General features: G+C 44.5%; 1 protein-coding gene across 8 annotated transcripts in view; it reads left to right on the forward strand.

Moving 5' to 3' along the window:
* Positions 1 to 334: 334 nt before the first annotated feature.
* Positions 335 to 21,722, forward strand: part of LOC106568538 (uncharacterized) — a 66,808-nt gene continuing 45,420 nt past the window's right edge. For 2 of the 8 annotated variants that reach the window (XM_014138967.3, XM_014138968.3), the window contains exon 1: positions 351 to 608. The gene's annotated coding sequence lies outside the window, so the exon portion shown is untranslated. Of the gene's footprint in view, positions 609 to 9,937; positions 10,058 to 21,722 lie in introns of those variants that run through there. The other 6 variants (XM_014138964.3, XM_014138966.3, XM_082960592.1 and 3 more) reach the window with 5 other exon arrangements.

Below are 21,722 nucleotides of genomic sequence, written 5' to 3' on the forward strand. Positions count from 1 at the left end.
ATGTAGTGAAGTAAAAGTAAACGTTTTCAAAAAATATAAATAGAAGAGATACCACTTAAGTAGTACTTTAAAGTATTTTTACTTAATTACTTTACTCCGCTGCATATGTATTCCTTATAATGTACTATTGGAGAATCCTGTGAATTTAAATCAAAATGTAAAAAAAAACTAAGATCCAAGTAAATCGGAACATCAGTAATACTTGCATTCCTGGAATAGCTCAAGTCCCTGAGACAAGCCAGATTTCCAAACATGGTTTTGAGAAACAACACTTTTTCTGTGGGAGGGAGGCCTTGAGAAGGGCACAGCAACTTCCCCAAATACCTCAAGGGGAATTAAGTGGGATGCTGAATCATTTTTTTATGTCGACATGCTTGAGACTAACGTCACCTAGTCTAAACCTACTGTACACACCACATTATGACAAATTCCATATGAAGAATAACAGTCTATTCTCTCCCGTGTGCGTCAGGTGTGTCAGAGAACGCCTTCGTCCTCTTGCCCCGGTTCTGCCGGTAACACCCACAAGTCAAACTGATCCCGAAGCACCGCGACGATTCCATTTACTTCTCAACTTGAGCGCGCACGCTGTCACCGTAAACGAAAAGGTATGTCACGAACCCATTCTTCTGACCGCAAATGGTCTATTATTTAAACCGATTAAGAACTTTCCGCTTGTATCACAAAGTATACTGTCGCACGCAACGTGGTGTTATTACAAATATGAATAAGATTTTACCAGCTTATAACAAGAACTGACGTTTTGACATTCCAGACATGTGAAATGTATAATAACAACTGTTACCTTGGCGTCAGCCTCCGACAATAGCGCATTTGTTTAATAAGTATAGCCCTAAGCGTTACAAAATGAACTTCAGCCTGTCATGCAGTAGGTGTTTGGCTCCTGGGTATTATTATTGTAGTGAAACAGGCAGGGAGCAGGTCTCGAACCCTCGACCTTCTAGCCCGAAGTCCAGCGCGCTATCGACTGTGCCCCAGAAGTATAAACGAGCTGCAGAGTCGATATCCGCTCTTATAAACTCAGTGTCGTTACATTATGTTCATGTCATCATGTTTGTTCTTAGATAGCTTGTACTCTGCACTCAGTGATAACACAATGCCTTGACTAATAGACTAGCTAGAATAAAGATCATCTGACGAAAACACATACTGCTTGGCTAATAGTGCTGCTTGGCTAACAGTGCTGCTTGGCTAACAGTGCTGCTTGGCCAACACAGTTCTGATTGGCCAACACAGTGCTGCTTGGCTAACAGTGCTGCTTGGTTAACACAGTGCTGCTTGGCAAACACAGTGCTGCTTGGCTAACAGTGCTGCTTGGCCAACACAGTTCTGATTGGCCAACACAGTGCTGCTTGGCTAACAGTGCTGCTTGGTTAACACAGTGCTGCTTGGTTAACACAGTGCTGCTTGGCCAACACAGTGCTGCTTGGCTAACAGTGCTGCGTGGTTAACACAGTGCTGCTTGGTTAACACAGTGCTGCTTGGCTAACAGTGCTGCTTGGAAAACAGTGCTGCTTGGTTAACACAGTGCTGCTTGGTTAACACAGTGGTGCTTGGCTAACAGTGCTGCTTGGTTAACACAGTGCTGCTTGGTTAACACAGTGCTGCTTGGCCAACACAGTGCTGCTTAGTTAAAACAGTGCTGATTGGTTAACACAGTGCTGCTTGGCTAACACAGTGCTGCTTGGCTAACAGTGCTGCTTGGCTAACACAGTGCTGCTTGGCTAACAGTGCTGATTGGTTAACACAGTGCTGCTTGGCCAACACAGTGCTGCTTAGTTAAAACAGTGCTGCTTGGTTAACACAGTGTTGCTTGGCAAACACAGTGCTGCGTGGCCAACACAGTGCTGATTGGTTAACACAGTGCTGCTTGGCTAACACAGTGCTGCTTGGCTAACAGTGCCGATTGGTTAACACAGTGCCGCTTGGCTAACACAGTGCTGCTTGGCTAACACAGTGCTGCTTGGCTAACACAGTGCTGCTTGGTTAACACACTACCTTGTTCAGGGGCAAAAGGACAGATTTTTACCTTGTCAGCTCAGAGATTCGATCCAAGCAACTTTTTGGTTACTGGCCCAACGCTTTAACCACTAGGCTACCTTCCTACATGTCATCACTACAGTGTTTCATACATAATACAGTAGTCCTGGAGATGTTACCCTTCAAAGAGAGGTACAGCTCAAAGAGAGACATATGTTCATATCGGATACTTCTCGGTATTGTAACAGACATGCAGTAGTGTCTTCTCGGTATTGTAACAGACAGTAGTAGTGTCTTCTCGGTATTGTAACAGACAGTAGTAGTGTCTTCTCGGTATTGTAACAGACAGTAGTCGTGTCTTCTCGCTATTGTAACAGACAGTAAGAGACATGCAGTAGTGTCTTCTCGGTATTGTAACAGACATGCAGTAGTGTCTTCTCGGTATTGTAACAGACATGCAGTAGTGTCTTCTCGGTATTGTAACAGACAGTAGTAGTGTCTTCTCGGTATTGTAACAGACAGTAGTAGTGTCTTCTCGGTATTGTAACAGACAGTAGTCGTGTCTTCTCGGGATTTTAACAGACATGCAGTAGTGTCTTCTCGGTATTGTAACAGACAGTAGTCGTGTCTTCTCGCTATTGTAACAGACAGTAAGAGACATGCAGTAGTGTCTTCTCGGTATTGTAACAGGCATGCAGTAGTGTCTTCTCGGTATTGTAACAGACATGCAGTAGTGTCTTCTCGGTATTGTAACAGACAGTAGTCGTGTCTTCTCGGTATTGTAACAGACAGTAGTCGTGTCTTCTCGGTATTGTAACAGACAGTAGTCGTGTCTTCTCGGTATTGTAACAGACAGTAGTAGTGTCTTCTCGGTATTGTAACAGACAGTAGTCGTGTCTTCTCGGTATTGTAACAGACAGTAGTAGTGTCTTCTCGGTATTGTAACAGACAGTAGTCGTGTCTTCTTGGTATTGTAACAGACAGTAGTAGTGTCTTCTCGGTATTGTAACAGACAGTAGTCGTGTCTTCTCGGTATTGTAACAGACATGCAGTAGTGTCTTCTCGGTATTGTAACAGACAGTAGTAGTGTCTTCTCGGTATTGTAACAGACAGTAAGAGACATGCAGTAGTGTCTTCTCGGTATTGTAACAGACATTCAGTAGTGTCTGGGTGGAAGCTGCCAGTCTACGGGAGGGACAACAGCCTTCTGTCTGTCTGTCTGCCTGTCTGCCTGTCTGCCCTAATGTTTTATTATTGTTGCATTTTTCTTTCACACAACGAAGGCAGGAAGTAGACGGACCAGTAGGACTTGAATAGGACTTGTTTCTCAGAGAGCTCCTACTGTTAAACTTGTTCCTCTACCAGTGTGGTGTCCCTCACACATTTCCTTGAAATGTTGTTAACATGTACCAGTTGAAAGGGAGTGGCCCCCTCGGTCATTGTTATTTTAGTTGAGAAGTTAATTAATAGTTGTAAAATACATACTTTCAGACTGTGTCAGTAAAGGCATGTTGGAGTAGAACAGGCTCCAGACAAGGCTACCGTAGGTCTGTACAGGTCACACGGTAACACCTTGGAGAGGTAGTGGCTGTAACAGTATTTCAGGAGAACCTATGGTAATCCAAAGCACCATGTCGTTGTTTTAAGAGCTGATGTTGGTCATGTTGGTCCCGTGTGGCTCAGTTGGTAAAGCATGGTGTTTGCAATGCAAGGGTTGTGGGTTCGATTCCCACGGGGGACCAGTACGGATAAGAGTGTCTGCTAAATGATTAAAATGGGAATGTAAACCCTATAGTAATCCAAAACTCCATGCCTTTGTTTTCCGTGCTAATGGTGAGATACAGTGTATGGTGAGAATAATTTGTTAAGGCTGTGTTGATTCCTGAAGAAGTGAAAATAGTAAAGGATGACTTGTTTGTGCTTTTCATAAACCCTGTTAATCAGTAAAACAGATCAGTAGGACCATAATCCTGGTCCATCTATAAACCCTGTTAATGAGTAAAACAGATCAGTAGGACCATAATCCTGGTCCATCTATAAACCCTGTTAATCAGTAAAACAGATCAGTAGGACCATAATCCTGGTCCATCTATAAACCCTGTTAATCAGTAAAACAGATCAGTAGGACCATAATCCTGGTCCATCTATAAACCCTGTTAATGAGTAAAACAGATCAGTAGGACCATAATCCTGGTCCATTCCATTCACACAGCAGCCCACCCTGCCATCTAAACCCGTGTGTTTAGTTTTCATATAGCTAACACTCCCCCCTCCTCCCCATACCTACCTACATTACCATAGATCAGATTTATGTGATCAGATTTATGTGATCCGATTTATGTGATTATTCAAGGTTTAGATGATTCAACTCTTCGCACTATGCAAACACAAACAGTCCTACGACGAGAGAGAGAGAGAGACAGAGAGAGAGAGAGGAGAGAGCGAGACAGAGAGAGAGAGAGAGAGAGAGAGCAAGACAGAGAGAGACAGAGAGAGAGAGAGAAAAGGGGGGGAGGAGAAAGAGAGGGAGAGAGAGAAAGAGAGAGAAGGGAGGGAGAGAGAGAAGGGAGGGAGAGAGAGAAAAGGGGGGAGGAGAAAGAGAGAGAAGGGAGGGAGAGAGAGAAGGGAGGGAGAGAGGGAGAGAGAGAAACTTGCTCCATGATCACATCATCACCTGTGAGGTAGTGTTGGGTTGACTACCCAGCCAGGCCACCCGTGACACAAGTCAGTATGTCCATCCATGTCTGAGGAAGTCAGGAAATGACATGGAAACTAGCAACTAGGGGCAACATTGAGTGTTGTTACCTTCATGTAGGTTTGGGGTTTTGCTAGGGCACTGTGGCTCTAGGGCGTTGCGGCTCTAGGGCGTTGCGGCGCTAGGGCGTTGCGGCGCTAGGGCGTTGCGGCGCTAGGGCGTTGAGGCTCTAGGGCGTTGCGGCTCTAGGGCGTTGCGGCTCTAGGGCGTTGAGGCGCTAGGGCGTTGTGGCGCTAGGGCGTTGCGGCGCTAGGGCGTTGAGGCGCAAGGGCGTTGTGGCTCTAGGGCGTTGCGGCTCTAGGGCGTTGCGGCGCTGGGCGTTGCGGCGCTGGGCGTTGCGGCTCTTGGGCGTTGCGGCGCTAGGGCGTTGCGGCTCTAGGGCGTTGCGGCTCTAGGGCGTTGCGGCGTTGGGCGTTGCGGCTCTAGGGCGTTGAGGCGCTAGGGCGGTGTGGCGCTAGGGCGTTGAGGCGCTAGGGCGTTGAGGCGCTAGGGCGTTGTGGCGCTAGGGCGTTGAGGCGCTAGGGCGTTGAGGCTAGGGCGTTGAGGCGCTAGGGCGTTGAGGCGCTAGGGCGTTGCGGCTCTAGGGCGTTGCGGCGCTAGGGCGTTGCGGCGCTAGGGCGGTGCGGCGCTAGGGCGTTGTGGACAGGGATAGTGGATGGGTATAAGCATCTGCTGCTGATTCTAAAGGTTGTCTGTTCAAATCCAGCAATAGAAAGTTGTTTTTGATATTTTTGTTTTAAGCCAAATCCCAAACCTTAGCCCTTACCTTAACCATTCAGAGTTAATGTCTATCTAACCTTAAGAATTTGGATTTAATGCCTGAATTTGAACTTGAACACTTCAACATTTGACGTTTGGGAAAGATGGATAAACATCTAATTCTGACGTTAGACTGAGAGCTGGTAGGACTCCCGTATTTAACCTAAAAAACTTTGTGTTTGTCAAAACAGAACACCTGGGGAAACAAGGGCTGGTTCTCAAAGGATCCTTTTGTTCTCCACTCAGTCAATGGTGTCTATTCTTTACATGAAGTGCACTGTTGTAAGCATTAGAGGAATTAAACCACAAACATAAATATCACCTTGTTCAGAGGAATTCCATGTTTCAGTCAGTGGAGGCTGCTGAGAAGGAGGACGGACCATAATGATGAATGATACCATTCCACTGATTCCGCTCCGGCCATTACCACGAGCCCGTCCTCCCAAATGAAAGTGCCACCAACCTCCTGTGGTTTTAAGTGTACAATAACAGTGAAATAGACTTGGTGGAAGTAGCGCAGGTGTGTTGTACCATGACAACTGATGTCGTTTTCTTCTATAAATTTAATTTGTTCTGCTCACCCTTCAAACCTCCTCCATTTCTTTGTCCAGAAATCCCAACAGCCATTGTGTGTTGGGTGACAGAAAGGAACACACGGGTAACCGTTGATAATGCCAACTAACTATAGTGTGGCATCACTGGCATGTGCACAACACTACCATGGAATCCACAGTGTGCCAATCACCAACTCAGCGATGAATTGGTCCTTCCTGTGAACAGTCACAGTGGTGTTTATGTTGTCTACGTTCCAAATGCCACCCTATTCCCTATATGGTGCACTACTTTCACCCTCGTGCGGGTGGACACAATTCATTGAATAAAAACTATTTTTGGCAGTTTCTGTGTTTCTATAGAGAATGAGGGTGTCTGCTGGTCTGGTCTGTAGAGAAGGAGGGTGTCAGCTGGTCTGTAGAGAAGGAGGGTGTCAGCTGGTCTGTAGAGAATGAGGGTGTCAGCTGGTCTGGTCTGTAGAGAAGGAGGGTGTCAGCTGGTCTGGTCTGTAGAGAAGGAGGGTGTCAGCTGGTCTGTAGAGAAGGAGGGTGTCAGCTGGTCTGTAGAGAAGGAGGGTGTCAGCTGGTCTGGTCTGTAGAGAATGAGGGTGTCAGCTGGTCTGGTATGTAGAGAAGGAGGGTGTCAGCTGGTCTGGTCTGTAGAGAAGGAGGGTGTCTGCTGGTCTGTAGAGAAGGAGGGTGTCAGCTGGTCTGGTCTGTAGAGAATGAGGGTGTCAGCTGGTCTGGTATGTAGAGAAGGAGGGTGTCAGCTGGTCTGGTCTGTAGAGAAGGAGGGTGTCAGCTGGTCTGGTCTGTAGAGAATGAGGGTGTCAGCTGCATGGTTCCTGAAGGGACATAGGGCCCTTAATCGTCATGGTTCCTGGAGGGACATAGGGCCCTTAATCGTCATGGTTCCTGAAGGGACATAGGGCCCTTAATCGTTATGGTTCCTGAAGGGACATAGGGCCCTTAATCGTCATGGTTCCTGGAGGGACATAGGGCCCTTAATCGTCATGGTTAAGGGACATAGGGCCCTTAATAAAGATCTCTAACACTGCCTGTCTTAGGTTTCTTTCCTTGCTTCTGGCCATGACAAGTGGATGGGTTTGAGTTTCGCTGTTACACTTTGAACGAACTGTATGTAGGTTTAACTCACTTCAGAACCGGTTTTGCTAATTTCACAGACTTCATTGCAATGTGATGGTAATGATAGGGGTGGTAATAACGGTATAGACAACTCATCAACCATCTGTCTGTCTGCTGGGCTGGTATGTAGAGAATGAGGGTGTTGACTGGGCTGGTATGTAGAGAAGGAGGGTGTCGACTGGTATGTAGAGAAGGAGGGTGTCAGCTGGGCTGGTATGTAGAGAATGAGTTTGAACCACACCTCCGTCAAATTGTTTCTTGTACACTTTGAACATACTTATTTTCTTATTTACTTAATCGTCATGGTTCCTGGAGGGACATAGGGCCCTTAATTGTCATGGTTCCTGGAGGGACATAGGGCCCTTAATCGTCATGGTTCCTGGAGGGACATAGGGCCCTTAATCGTCATGGTTTCTGGAGGGACATAGGGCCCTTAATAAAGATCTCTAACACTGCCTGTCTTAGGTTTCTTTCCTTGCTTCTGGCCATGACAAGTGGATGGGTTTGAGTTTCGCTGTTACACTTTGAACGAACTGTATGTAGGTTTAACTCACTTCAGAACCGGTTTTGCTAATTTCACAGACTTCATTGCAATGCGATGGTAAGGATAGGGGTGGTAATAACGGTATAGACAACTCATCAACCGTCTCTCTAGTATTTCCAAGCCAAACACATGTGCTCTGTGTTTGTTTTATAGTTGTGAGAAATGTGTAGGCCGTATGCTTCTTCTATTTGGAGTCTATTTCTGTATTTCATCATCTTGACATTTTGTCGTGTTCTTCAGTTCCTTGAGGGACCAATTTGGCATCTGAAAGAAGTTACCGTCCCTCCAAAATATGGTCACCAATTGCTTATTACGGATTAAGCTGGTTTGAGTAAGTGTTTGGTGGTAGTATTCTAGTTATACCTGTGTCCACGCTGAGAAACTGCAAGTTGGTGGGAAACACTGACAGCTCTTCTGAGTTGAAGTTTGGGTAGAGGAGTGGAGGATGGGGAGGGGGGGGGGGTGGAGAAAGAGGACAGGAAGAAGGTAATAGTGCCAAACCCTGCACAGACCTGAGACCTGGCATCGTCTACACATACTAAAAACACTAGATCTAAAAGCACTAGAGTCTAGATCTAGAGAGTCTAGACTCTGCCATGTGTCTCTCTGTGTAACTAGAGAGTGCTATCCAATGCCGTCTTACTGGACAACGGCATCTTTCCTCAGGATCTACGTCTTTAAAGACTTCAAGAAAATAGCAACACCCCTGAACATGAAACTGTCCGTGGAGTTCTCAGCTTTGTAATCGTGTGTCTTGCACTTGTTAGGGAATAGAGTCTTGACTCTACTGATTTCTGCCCCATCTTTTGTTTGGTTGGTTGGTTGTTTGGCTTTTAATGAAGAGAAATAGTTGTCCTGTTATAGTGGTCACTACAAAATGTCCCAAACTATTAGCAGCAGCTTTTCACTGGGAGTCAACAACCAATCCTTCATCTGATTTCATATAACAGACCAGATTTCCCATAAAAGGACGTTTGGATTGGATCCAGTGAAGAGGATTGGATTTCCCCTCTGATTGTTAAGATGTGAACTGTGTTTGACACTATGTCATTACTTATGTTTTTTTTTGAGTCTCAAAGATACCATAAAAAAAAAAAAAAAACGATTACCTCTCTAGCTATCATACCGGCACATAGATAGCCATAGTCTTGAAGTGAGAGTGGCGTGCGCTGTCAATTGGTTGAAGTGTTTAATCTTATCAAGGGGCTGATGTCCACTGCTGTGTGTGAGGGAGTGGTTCCCTAGCAGCACCTGTTTAATGATAAACCTGAGCGATGCCTCTCCGTGCTGTGATCTCCCATGCCTTCATTGCTTCATTAAACTCTGTTACCATGGTTCCATATAGTTCATCCAGAGGAAAGCCATTTTGTTTTTCTCTCAGTAGAGCTAGTAGGGAGCGTTGGGCCAGTAAACAAAAGGTTGTTGGTTCAATTCTCTGAGACGACTAGGTGAAAAATCTGTCGACGTGACCTTGAGTATGGCACTAGTTTTTATTTATTTCACTAAGCAAGTCAGTTAAGAACAAATTCTTATTTTCAATGACGGCCTAGGAACAGTGGGTTTAACTGCCTTGTTCAGGGGCAGAACGACAGAGCTGTACCTTGTCAGCTCAGGGATTTTAACTTGCAACCTTTTCGGTTACTAGTCCAACGCTCTAACCACTAGGCTACCCTGCCGCCCCACTTAACCCTAGACGCTCTGGATAAGAGCGCCTGCTTAAATGACTAAAATGTAACAACTATGCTTTGACAGAGATATTTTTTAAGTCGCAATGCCGTCACAATCATGGAATACTGGAGGGAAAGATGTGTTCTCTTGAGGGACAGTACCCCCCCCCCCCCCCCCCCCCCAAAGGAGCCTCAGGGAGTAGGGTCAGAGTTCAGGAGCCTCAGGTCAGGGTTCAGGAGCCTTTAGACCAGGGCCCATTAGCTCTGATCAAATGTAGTGCACTACTTTAGACCAACGCCCATTAGATCTGATCAAATGTAGTGCACTACTTTAGACCAACGCCCATTAGATCTGATCAAATGTAGTGCACTACTTTAGACCAACGCCCATTAGATCTGATCAAATGTAGTGCACTATGTAGGGAAATAGGTTGCAGTTTCAGAATATCACAGAGATGAGTCATAGTTAGAGCGGAGCACCTCAGAGAGCACCAGTCCACTCCCCTACAGGGTGGGGGTGTGCCCTCTAACCAACCTGACGTCACAGTGGCAGTGGTATATCTTAGGTATGTTCATAGTGACAGGTTAATACTGAAGAACTGACTGGCTGTATGTCTATGAAGCATTCTTAGAGGTGAGATGCTATGTTGCTGCTGGTGTTGGTGGTGTTGTTGTTGTTGTTGTTTATGGTGTTGTTGGTGGTGGTGTTGTTGGTGTTGGTGGTGTTGGTGTTGTTGTTGTTGTTGTTGTTTATGGTGGTGTTGGTGGTGGTGTTGTTGTTGTTGGTGGTGTTGGTGGTGGTGTTGTTGTTGTTGGTGGTGTTGGTGTTGTTGTTGTTGTTGTTGTTGGTGTTGTTGGTGGTGTTGGTGTTGTTGTTGTTGTTGTTGGTGGTGTTGGTGGTGGTGTTGTTGGTGTTGGTGGTGTTGGTGTTGGTGGTGGTGTTGTTGGTGTTGTTGTTGTTGTTGTTGGTGGTGTTGGTGTTGTTGTTGTTGTTGTTGGTGTTGTTGGTGGTGTTGGTGTTGTTGTTGTTGTTGTTGGTGGTGTTGTTGTTGTTGTTGTTTGTGGTGTTGGTGGTGTTGTTGGTTGTGGTGTTGTTGGTGTGGTTAGTGAGAAGCCTTAGGAGGAAACTCGGGACTTAGTTGAGGACTAATGTCATATCTTCTACACGGAATGGAATGTGTTGTTGTGATCACACAATCCTGCTGTCACTGGACTGTTGATACTACGCCCTTAGGGGATAAAAAGGTGTTATCTAGAACCTAAAAGAGTTCTTCGGCTGTCCCCATTGGATAACCCTTTGAAGTACCCTTTTTTGGTTTCAGGTAGAACCTTTTTGGGTTCCATGTAGAACCCTTTAAGGGTGCTCCTACGGAGACAGCCGAAGAACCCTTTTTGAAGAGTGTACTTTCCTGTCCTAGCAGCATCAATAGTTGTTCTTCAAACAATATCTTGTTCTAAACATCAATGTAAAATACTGGCATTGTCATTGAGTTATTGGTTAAATTACTGAGACTGGTACAGGATGGAAAAGAGTTATTACACAACAATGTCCTCTGTGATGTATTGGTTTTAAAGCTGTTGCAGCTAACTAGCTGATCTCATTGCAGTGTTAGACTGGAGGTTATGCTGGGGCCTAGGGGTGGGATCTCTCTCTCTCTCTCTCCCTGTTCCACACCCATCCAGGTATTTACAGTGTGGGTTAAAGATGAACTAGAAGACAGGGTTAACCGGAGAGTCCTTTAAATGGCATATTAGTTAATCATCTCTTAAATGCTGGAGACTGAAAGCTACCTGAGAGAATGGTAATAGAAAGAATGATTACCGTAATTTCCGGACTATAAGCAGCAACTTTTTTTCCCACGCTTTGAACCTCGCGGCTTAAACAATGACGCGGCTAATATATGGATTTTTCCCGCTTTCAATTTTTTTTGAAAGGAGATGACTTCAGTGGTTTCAGTGCACAGGAGGAGGAAGATAGTGACCAATGACTTTCTTGGTAGACTACTGTTTACTGCTAATTTTTTATTTCTTGTTACAAGCCGTGTTTCGTTAAAGCATATTTATTTTTGTTACAAGCCGTGTTTCGTTAAAGCCTATTTATTTTTGTTACAAGCCGTGTTTCGTTAAAGCCTATTTATTTTTGTTACAAGCCGTGTTTCGTTAAAGCCTGTGTAAAGTTCATTTGTTTCAATGTACCTGTAGGCACCTGCGGCTTATAGACATGTGCGGCTTATTTATGTTCAAAATATATATATTTTTTTAAATTCAGTGGGTGCGGCTTATATTCAGGTGCGCTCAATAGTCCGGAAATTACGGTAGTGGTGAAAGGTTACTAAATAGAGACTAGCTTTACACTGACATAGAGACTAGCTTTACACTGACATAGAGACTAGCTTTACACTGACATAGAGACTAGCTTTACACTGAGCTTTACACTGACATAGAAACAAGCTTTACACTGACATAGAGACTAGCTTTACACTGACATAGAGACTAGCTTTACACTGACATAGAGACTAGCTTTACACTGACATAGAGACTAGCTTTACACTGACATAGAGACTAGCTTTACACTGACATAGAGACTAGCTTTACACTGACATAGAGACAAGCTTTACACTGACATAGAGACTGACATAGAGACTGACATAGATACACTTTACGTTGACATAGAGACTCACATAGAGACACTTTACGCTGACATAGAGACTGACATAGAGACGCTTTACGCTGACATAGAGACTGACATAGAGACGCTTTACGCTGACATAGAGACTGACATAGAGACACTTTACGCTGACATAGAGACTGACATAGAGACGCTTTACGCTGACATAGAGACTGACATAGAGACACTTTACACTGACATAGAGACTGACATAGAGACTGACATAGAGACGCTTTACGCTGACGTAGAGACTGACATAGAGACGCTTTACGCTGACATAGAGACACTTTACGTTGACATAGAAACTGACGTAGAGACACTTTACGCTGACATAGAGACTGACATAGAGACGCTTTACGCTGACATAGAGACACTTTACACTGACATAGAGACTGACATAGAGACTGACAGAGACACTTTAGGTTGACATAGAGACTGACATAGAGACGCTTTACGCTGACATAGAGACTGACATAGATACACTTTAAGTTGACATAGAAACTGACATAGATAGTGACATAGAGACGCTTTACGCTGACATAGAGACTGACATAGAGACACTTTACACTGACATGTTTTTTTGCCCTAGCACTACACAAGCTCAAGCTGTGATAATTTGAATCAGCTGTGTAGTACTAGTGCAAAAACCCAAAACGTGCCCCCCCCCCCGGGGTCTCCAGGACCGAGTTTGGTCTAGACTCTGTCTGTGTACCTACCGGGTGCTACCAGACGCCATCTTACTAGACAAGGTCATCTTTTCATCAGGCTCTATATCGTTAAAGAGACACTCCTGAGCAATGGGACTTTGGTGTACACATCTCAGGGTAGATGTGAAGACCTTCCACATGGCAGCACGTTCCACGTAAACCATAATGCTGGTTAGGTGTCTATGAGGGCCAAGCTAAAATACTCATGGACAGATAAGAGCTGGTGTACTGTATCGTTGTTACACAATCAGCTTTGGACAGCGATGTGGCAACAGGGCAAACAGCCTCTCTTTGTAAGAGCAATTTACTGTTCAAAGGTGTCGGTAATTGGATCCACCAGGAGCTGTTGGGAACTATTTCTGCGTGTATCCGACACTTGTATCGTGAGTGTGTTGGTGTTCTTCAGGGACAGGAACATTATTATCTTCAGTTTCTTTTTTAAAGTGAAGTGGGAAGTTCAGCTCTTTTTACAGACTCTGGTCTTTTCGACTCGTTCAGTCAAAAGAACAAATCTTTTGACTCATTTCATACATTTGAGTCATTAATGCCCAGAGTACACAGGACCCCCCTACCAGTGAACAATTTATTTTATTTAACTAGACAAGTCAGTTAAGAACAAATTCTTATTTTCAATGACAGCCTAGGAATAACTGCCTTGTTCAGGGGCAGAACGACAGATTTTTACCTTGTCAGCTCAGGGATTTTTGATTTTGTAACCTTCCGGTTACAAGTCCAACACTCTAACCACTAGGCTACCTGCCTCCCCGCTGAACTGAAGACTCAGAATTCATAATTCTACAAGCCTCTGGTCCACATATGGTTTCACCATACGGGGTTTATTTAGACTTTCATAAGGGTGCTTTAAACAACGTACATGTATTACCTAGGTATATAAATAATATTAGGTATTCTCTATGTTTGGCTTGTTCTTCAGTTTCTGTTGTTGGCAGTAGACAGTCCTGGGCTAGATACTTGTGTTGTTGGCAGTAGACAGTCCTGGGCTAGATACTTGTGTTGTTGGCAGTAGACAGTCCTGGGCTAGATACTTGTGTTGTTGGCAGTAGACAGTCCTGGGCTAGATACTTGTGTTGTTGGCAGTAGACAGTCCTGGGCTAGATACTTGTGTTGTTGGCAGTAGACAGTCCTGGGCTAGATACTTGTGTTGTGGACAGTCCTGGGCTAGATACTTGTGTTGTTGGCAGTAGACAGTCCTGGGCTAGATACTTGTGTTGTTGGCAGTAGACAGTCCTGGGCTAGATACTTGTGTTGTAGACAGTCCTGGGCTAGATACTTGTGTTGTAGACAGTCCTGGGCTAGATACTTGTGTTGTAGACAGTAGACAGTCCTGGGATAGATAATTGTGTTGTAGACAGTCCTGGGATAGATACTTGTGTTGTAGACAGTCCTGGGATAGATACTTGTGTTGTAGGCAGTCCTGGGATAGATACTTGTGTTGTAGACAGTCCTGGGATAGATACTTGTGTTGTAGACAGTCCTGGGCTAGATACTTGTGTTATAGACAGTAGACAGTCCTGGGCTAGATACTTGTGTTGTAGACAGTCCTGGGCTAGATACTTGTGTTGTTGGCAGTAGACAGTCCTGGGCTAGATACTTGTGTTGTAGACAGTCCTGGGCTAGATACTTGTGTTGTTGGCAGTAGACAGTCCTGGGCTAGATACTTGTGTTGTAGACAGTCCTGGGCTAGATACTTGTGTTGTAGACAGTCCTGGGCTAGATACTTGTGTTGTAGACAGTCCTGGGCAAGATACTTGTGTTGTAGACAGTCCAGGGCTAGATACTTGTGTTGTAGACAGTCCAGGGCTAGATACTTGTGTTGTAGACAGTCATGGGCTAGATACCTGTGTTGTTGAGAAATAACTGAAAAGACAAATAACTCTATAAACAACTAGAAGAGAACTGAGACATGAAACAAAACATGCTGTTGTTGTTGTTTTTGTTGTCTTGTGTTGATGTGTTGTCATCTTGTGTTGTGTCATTTTGTGTCGTGTCGTCTTTTTTCTTGTGTCGTCTCGTGTTGTTGTGTTGTGTTGTGTTGCATCGTGTTGTCATGTTGTGTTGTGTCGTGTCGTGTTGTTGTGTTGTGTTGTTGCGTCGTGTTGTTGTGTTGTGTTGCGTCGTGTTGTTGTGTTGTGTCGCGTCGTGTTGTCATGTTGTGTTGTGTTGTTGCGTCGTGTTGTCATGTTGTGTCGCGTCGTGTTGTCATGTTCTGTTGTTGCGTCGTGTTGTTGTGTTGTGTCGCGTCGTGTTGTCATGTTGTGTTGTGTTGTTGCGTCGTGTTGTCATGTTGTGTCGCGTCGTGTTGTCATGTTGTGTTGTTGCGTCGTGTTGTCATGTTGTGTTGTGTTGTGTCGCGTCATGTTGTCATGTTGTGTTGTTGCGTCGTGTTGTCGTGTTGTGTTGTGTTGCGTCGTGTCGTCATGTTGTGTTGTTGCGTCGTGTTGTCATGTTGTGTTGTTGCGTCGTGTTGTCATGTTGTTTTATGTTGCGTCGTGTTGTCATGTCATGTTGTGTTGTTGCGTCGTGTTGTCATGTTGTGTTGTGTTGCGTCGTGTTGTTGTGTTGTGTCGCGTCGTGTTGTCATGTTGTGTTGTGTTGTTGCGTCGTGTTGTCATGTTGTGTCGCGTCGTGTTGTCATGTTGTGTTGTTGCGTCGTGTTGTCATGTTGTGTTGTGTTGCGTCGTGTTGTTGTGTTGTGTTGTGTTGCGTCGTGTTGTCATGTTGTGTTGTGTTGTTGCGTCGTGTTGTCATGTTGTGTTGTGTTGCGTCGTGTTGTCATGTTGTGTTGCGTCGTGTTGTCATGTTGTGTTGTGTTGCGTCGTGTTGTTGTGTTGTGTCGCGTCGTCTTGTCGTGTTGTGTTGCGTCGTGTTGTCATGTTGTGTTGCGTCGTGTTGTCATGTTGTGTTTTGTTGCGTCGTGTTGTCATGTTGTGTTGTTGCGTCGTGTTGTCATGTTGTGTTGTTGCGTCGTGTTGTCATGTTGTGTTGCGTCGTGTTGTCATGTTGTGTTGTGTTGCGTCGTGTTGTCGTGTTGTGTTGTGTTGCGTCGTGTTGTCATGTTGTGTTGTGTTGCGTCGTGTTGTCATGTTGTGTTGCGTCGTGTTGTTGTGTTGTGTTGCGTCGTGTTGTCATGTTGTGTTGTGTTGCGTCGTGTTGTCATGTTGTGTTGTTGCGTCGTGTTGTTGTGTTGTGTTGCGTCGTGTTGTCATGTTGTGTTGTGTTGCGTCGTGTTGTCATGTTGTGTTGCGTCGTGTTGTTGTGTTGTGTTGCGTCGTGTTGTCATGTTGTGTTGCGTCGTGTTGTTGTGTTGTGTTGCGTCGTGTTGTCATGTTGTGTTGTTGCGTGGTGTTGTCATGTTGTGTTGTTGCGTCGTGTTGTTGTGTTGTGTTGCGTCGTGTTGTCATGTTGTGTTGTGTTGCGTCGTGTTGTTGTGTTGTGTTGCGTCGTGTTGTCATGTTGTGTTGTGTTGTGTCGTGTTGTCATGTTGTGTTGTTGCGTCGTGTTGTCATGTTGTGTTGTTGCGTCGTGTTGTTGTGTTGTGTTGCGTCGTGTTGTCATGTTGTGTTGTTGCGTCGTGTTGTTGTGTTGTGTTGCGTCGTGTTGTCATGTTGTGTTGTGTTGCGTCGTGTTGTCATGTTGTGTTGTTGCGTCGTGTTGTCATGTTGTGTTGTTGCGTCGTGTTGTCATGTTGTGTTGTTGCGTCGTGTTGTCATGTTGTGTTGTTGCGTCGTGTTGTTGTGTTGTGTTGTTGCGTCGTGTTGTCATGTTGTGTTGTTGCGTCGTGTTGTCATGTTGTGTTGTTGCGTCGTGTTGTCATGTTGTGTTGTTGCGTCGTGTTGTCATGTTGTGTTGTTGCGTCGTGTTGTCATGTTGTGTTGTGTTGCGTCGTGTTGTTGTGTTGTGTTGCGTCGTGTTGTCATGTTGTGTTGTGTTGCGTCGTGTTGTCATGTTGTGTTGTTGCGTCGTGTTGTCATGTTGTGTTGTGTTGCGTCGTGTTGTCATGTTGTGTTGTTGCGTCGTGTTGTCGTGTTGTGTTGTGTTGCGTCGTGTTGTCATGTTGTGTTGTTGCGTCTTGTTGTTGTGTTGTTGCGTCGTGTTGTCATGTTGTGTTGTTGCGTCGTGTTGTCGTGTTGTGTAAAAGTCTTTTTCATGCTTTTCTGAGACTTCGTGTGTTATCAATTATCAGTCATTAGAGACGGTTCGGAACAGAATCTGTGAAGTACTTGTTTCTCCATATTTTTCTTAACGTTGCTCTTGAAAAGAAGAGGTAGGCGTCAGATTCACATACTGGGATGGTTTGTGACACAGATGGGACAAAGAGACTGTTTGAAGCAAAATATTTATTTGGTATTTTGCAATCGAGAACGGCAGCTAGAAAGGCTTACCTCTGTCAGGCTGTGTGCTGCTCCACCCCACACACACACACACACACACACACACACACACACACACACACACACACACACACACACACACACACACACACACACACACACACACACACACACACACACACACACACACACACACACACACACACAGAGCCAGCCAGCACAGAGAACAGGGTAGGGCAGGCCTTGTTCCAGGGCCATCACATAAGACAGGGCTGGATCTATAGCAGGGTGAACCAGTTCAGGGCTAAAACAAAATTGAAACACCTGGGGGTTCCCAGGCAACCTATAGACTATAGAACCACTGACTGGCAACAGATTGACTATAGAACCACTGACTGACAACCTATAGACTATAGAACCACTGACTGGCAACCTATAGACTATAGAACCACTGACTGGCAACAGATAGACTATAGAACCACTGACTGGCAACAGATAGACTATAGAACCACTGACTGACAACAGATAGACTATAGAACCACTGACTGACAACCTATAGACTATAGAACCACTGACTGGCAACCTATAGACTATAGAACCACTGACTGGCAACCTATAGACTATAGAACCACTGACTGGTAACCTATAGACTATAGAACCACTGACTGGCAACAGATAGACTATAGAACCACTGACTGACAACCTATAGACTATAGAACCACTGACTGGCAACAGATAGACTATAGAACCACTGACTGGCAACAGATAGACTATAGAACCACTGACTGGCAACAGATAGACTATAGAACCACTGACTGGCAACAGATAGACTTATAGAACCACTGACTGGCAACAGATAGACTTATAGAACCACTGACTGGCAACAGATAGACTATAGAACCACTGACTGGCAACCTATAGACTATAGAACCACTGACTGGCAACCTATAGACTTATAGAACCACTGACTGGCAACAGATAGACTATAGAACCACTGACTGGCAACCTATAGACTATAGAACCACTGACTGGCAACCTATAGACTATAGAACCACTGACTGGCAACCAATAGACTATAGAACCACTGACTGGCAACCTATAGACTATAGAACCACTGACTGGCAACAGATAGACTATAGAACCACTGACTGGCAACAGATAGACTTATAGAACCACTGACTGGCAACAGATAGACTATAGAACCACTGACTGGCAATCTATAGACTATAGAACCACTGACTGGCAACCTATAGACTATAGAACCACTGACTGGCAACAGATAGACTATAGAACCACTGACTGGCAACAGATAGACCATAGAACCACTGACTGACAACAGATAGACTATAGAACCACTGACTGACAACCTATAGACTATAGAACCACTGACTGGCAACCTATAGACTATAGAACCACTGACTGGCAACAGATAGACTATAGAACCACTGACTGGCAACAGATAGACTATAGAACCACTGACTGACAACCTATAGACTATAGAACCACTGACTGGCAACAGATAGACTATAGAACCACTGACTAACAACCTATAGACTATAGAACCACTGACTGACAACAGATAGACTATAGAACCACTGACTGGCAACCTATAGACCATAGAACCACTGACTGACAACATATAGACTATAGAACCACTGACTGACAACCTATAGACTATAGAACCACTGACTGGCAACCTATAGACTATAGAACCACTGACTGGTAACAGATAGACCATAGAACCACTGACTGGCAACAGATAGACTATAGAACCACTGACTGGCAACCTATAGACTATAGAACCACTGACTGACAACCTATAGACTATAGAACCACTGACTGGCAACAGATAGACTATAGAACCACTGACTGGCAACCTATAGACTATAGAACCACTGACTGGCAACCTATAGACTATAGAACCACTGACTGGCAACAGATAGACTATAGAACCACTGACTGGCAACAGATAGACTATAGAACCACTGACTGACAACCTATAGACTATAGAACCACTGACTGGCAACAGATAGACTATAGAACCACTGACTGGCAACCTATAGACTATAGAACCACTGACTGGCAACCTATAGACTATAGAACCACTGACTGACAACCTATAGACTATAGAACCACTGACTGACAACAGATAGACTATAGAACCACTGACTGACAACCTATAGACTATAGAACCACTGACTGGCAACCTATAGACTATAGAACCACTGACTGGCAACAGATAGACTATAGAACCACTGACTGGCAACAGATAGACTATAGAACCACTGACTGACAACCTATAGACTATAGAACCACTGACTGGCAACAGATAGACTATAGAACCACTGACTGACAACCTATAGACTATAGAACCACTGACTGACAACAGATAGACTATAGAACCACTGACTGGCAACCTATAGACCATAGAACCACTGACTGACAACATATAGACTATAGAACCACTGACTGACAACCTATAGACTATAGAACCACTGACTGGCAACCTATAGACTATAGAACCACTGACTGGTAACAGATAGACTATAGAACCACTGACTGGCAACAGATAGACTATAGAACCACTGACTGGCAACAGATAGACTATAGAACCACTGACTGGCAACCTATAGACTATAGAACCACTGACTGGCAACCTATAGACTATAGAACCACTGACTGGCAACAGATAGACTATAGAACCACTGACTGGCAACAGATAGACTATAGAACCACTGACTGACAACCTATAGACTATAGAACCACTGACTGGCAACAGATAGACTATAGAACCACTGACTGGCAACCTATAGACTATAGAACCACTGACTGGCAACCTATAGACTATAGAACCACTGACTGACAACCTATAGACTATAGAACCACTGACTGACAACAGATAGACTATAGAACCACTGACTGACAACCTATAGACTATAGAACCACTGACTGGCAACCTATAGACTATAGAACCACTGACTGGCAACCTATAGACTATAGAACCACTGACTGGCAACCTATAGACTATAGAACCACTGACTGGCAACAGATAGACTATAGAATCACTGACTGGCAACCTATAGACTATAGAACCACTGACTGACAACCTATAGACTATAGAACCACTGACTGGCAACAGATAGACTATAGAACCACTGACTGGCAACAGATAGACTATAGAACCACTGACTGACAACAGATAGACTATAGAACCACTGACTGACAACCTATAGACTATAGAACCACTGACTGGCAACCTATAGACTATAGAACCACTGACTGGCAACCTATAGACTATAGAACCACTGACTGGTAACCTATAGACTATAGAACCACTGACTGGCAACAGATAGACTATAGAACCACTGACTGACAACCTATAGACTATAGAACCACTGACTGGCAACAGATAGACTATAGAACCACTGACTGGCAACCAATAGACTATAGAACCACTGACTGGCAACCTATAGACTATAGAACCACTGACTGGCAACAGATAGACTATAGAACCACTGACTGGCAACAGATAGACTTATAGAACCACTGACTGGCAACAGATAGACTATAGAACCACTGACTGGCAATCTATAGACTATAGAACCACTGACTGGCAACCTATTGACTATAGAACCACTGACTGGCAACAGATAGACTATAGAACCACTGACTGGCAACAGATAGACTATAGAACCACTGACTGACAACAGATAGACTATAGAACCACTGACTGACAACCTATAGACTATAGAACCACTGACTGGCAACCTATAGACTATAGAACCACTGACTGGCAACAGATAGACTATAGAACCACTGACTGGCAACAGATAGACTATAGAACCACTGACTGACAACCTATAGACTATAGAACCACTGACTGGCAACAGATAGACTATAGAACCACTGACTGACAACCTATAGACTATAGAACCACTGACTGACAACAGATAGACTATAGAACCACTGACTGGCAACCTATAGACCATAGAACCACTGACTGACAACATATAGACTATAGAACCACTGACTGACAACCTATAGACTATAGAACCACTGACTGGCAACCTATAGACTATAGAACCACTGACTGGTAACAGATAGACCATAGAACCACTGACTGGCAACAGATAGACTATAGAACCACTGACTGGCAACCTATAGACTATAGAACCACTGACTGACAACCTATAGACTATAGAACCACTGACTGGCAACAGATAGACTATAGAACCACTGACTGGCAACCTATAGACTATAGAACCACTGACTGGCAACCTATAGACTATAGAACCACTGACTGGCAACAGATAGACTATAGAACCACTGACTGGCAACAGATAGACTATAGAACCACTGACTGACAACCTATAGACTATAGAACCACTGACTGGCAACAGATAGACTATAGAACCACTGACTGGCAACCTATAGACTATAGAACCACTGACTGGCAACCTATAGACTATAGAACCACTGACTGACAACCTATAGACTATAGAACCACTGACTGACAACAGATAGACTATAGAACCACTGACTGACAACCTATAGACTATAGAACCACTGACT

The sequence above is a fragment of the Salmo salar genome, chromosome 13 (assembly GCF_965601325.2).
Source record: "Salmo salar chromosome 13, fSalSal1, whole genome shotgun sequence".
NCBI lineage: Eukaryota > Metazoa > Chordata > Actinopteri > Salmoniformes > Salmonidae > Salmo > Salmo salar.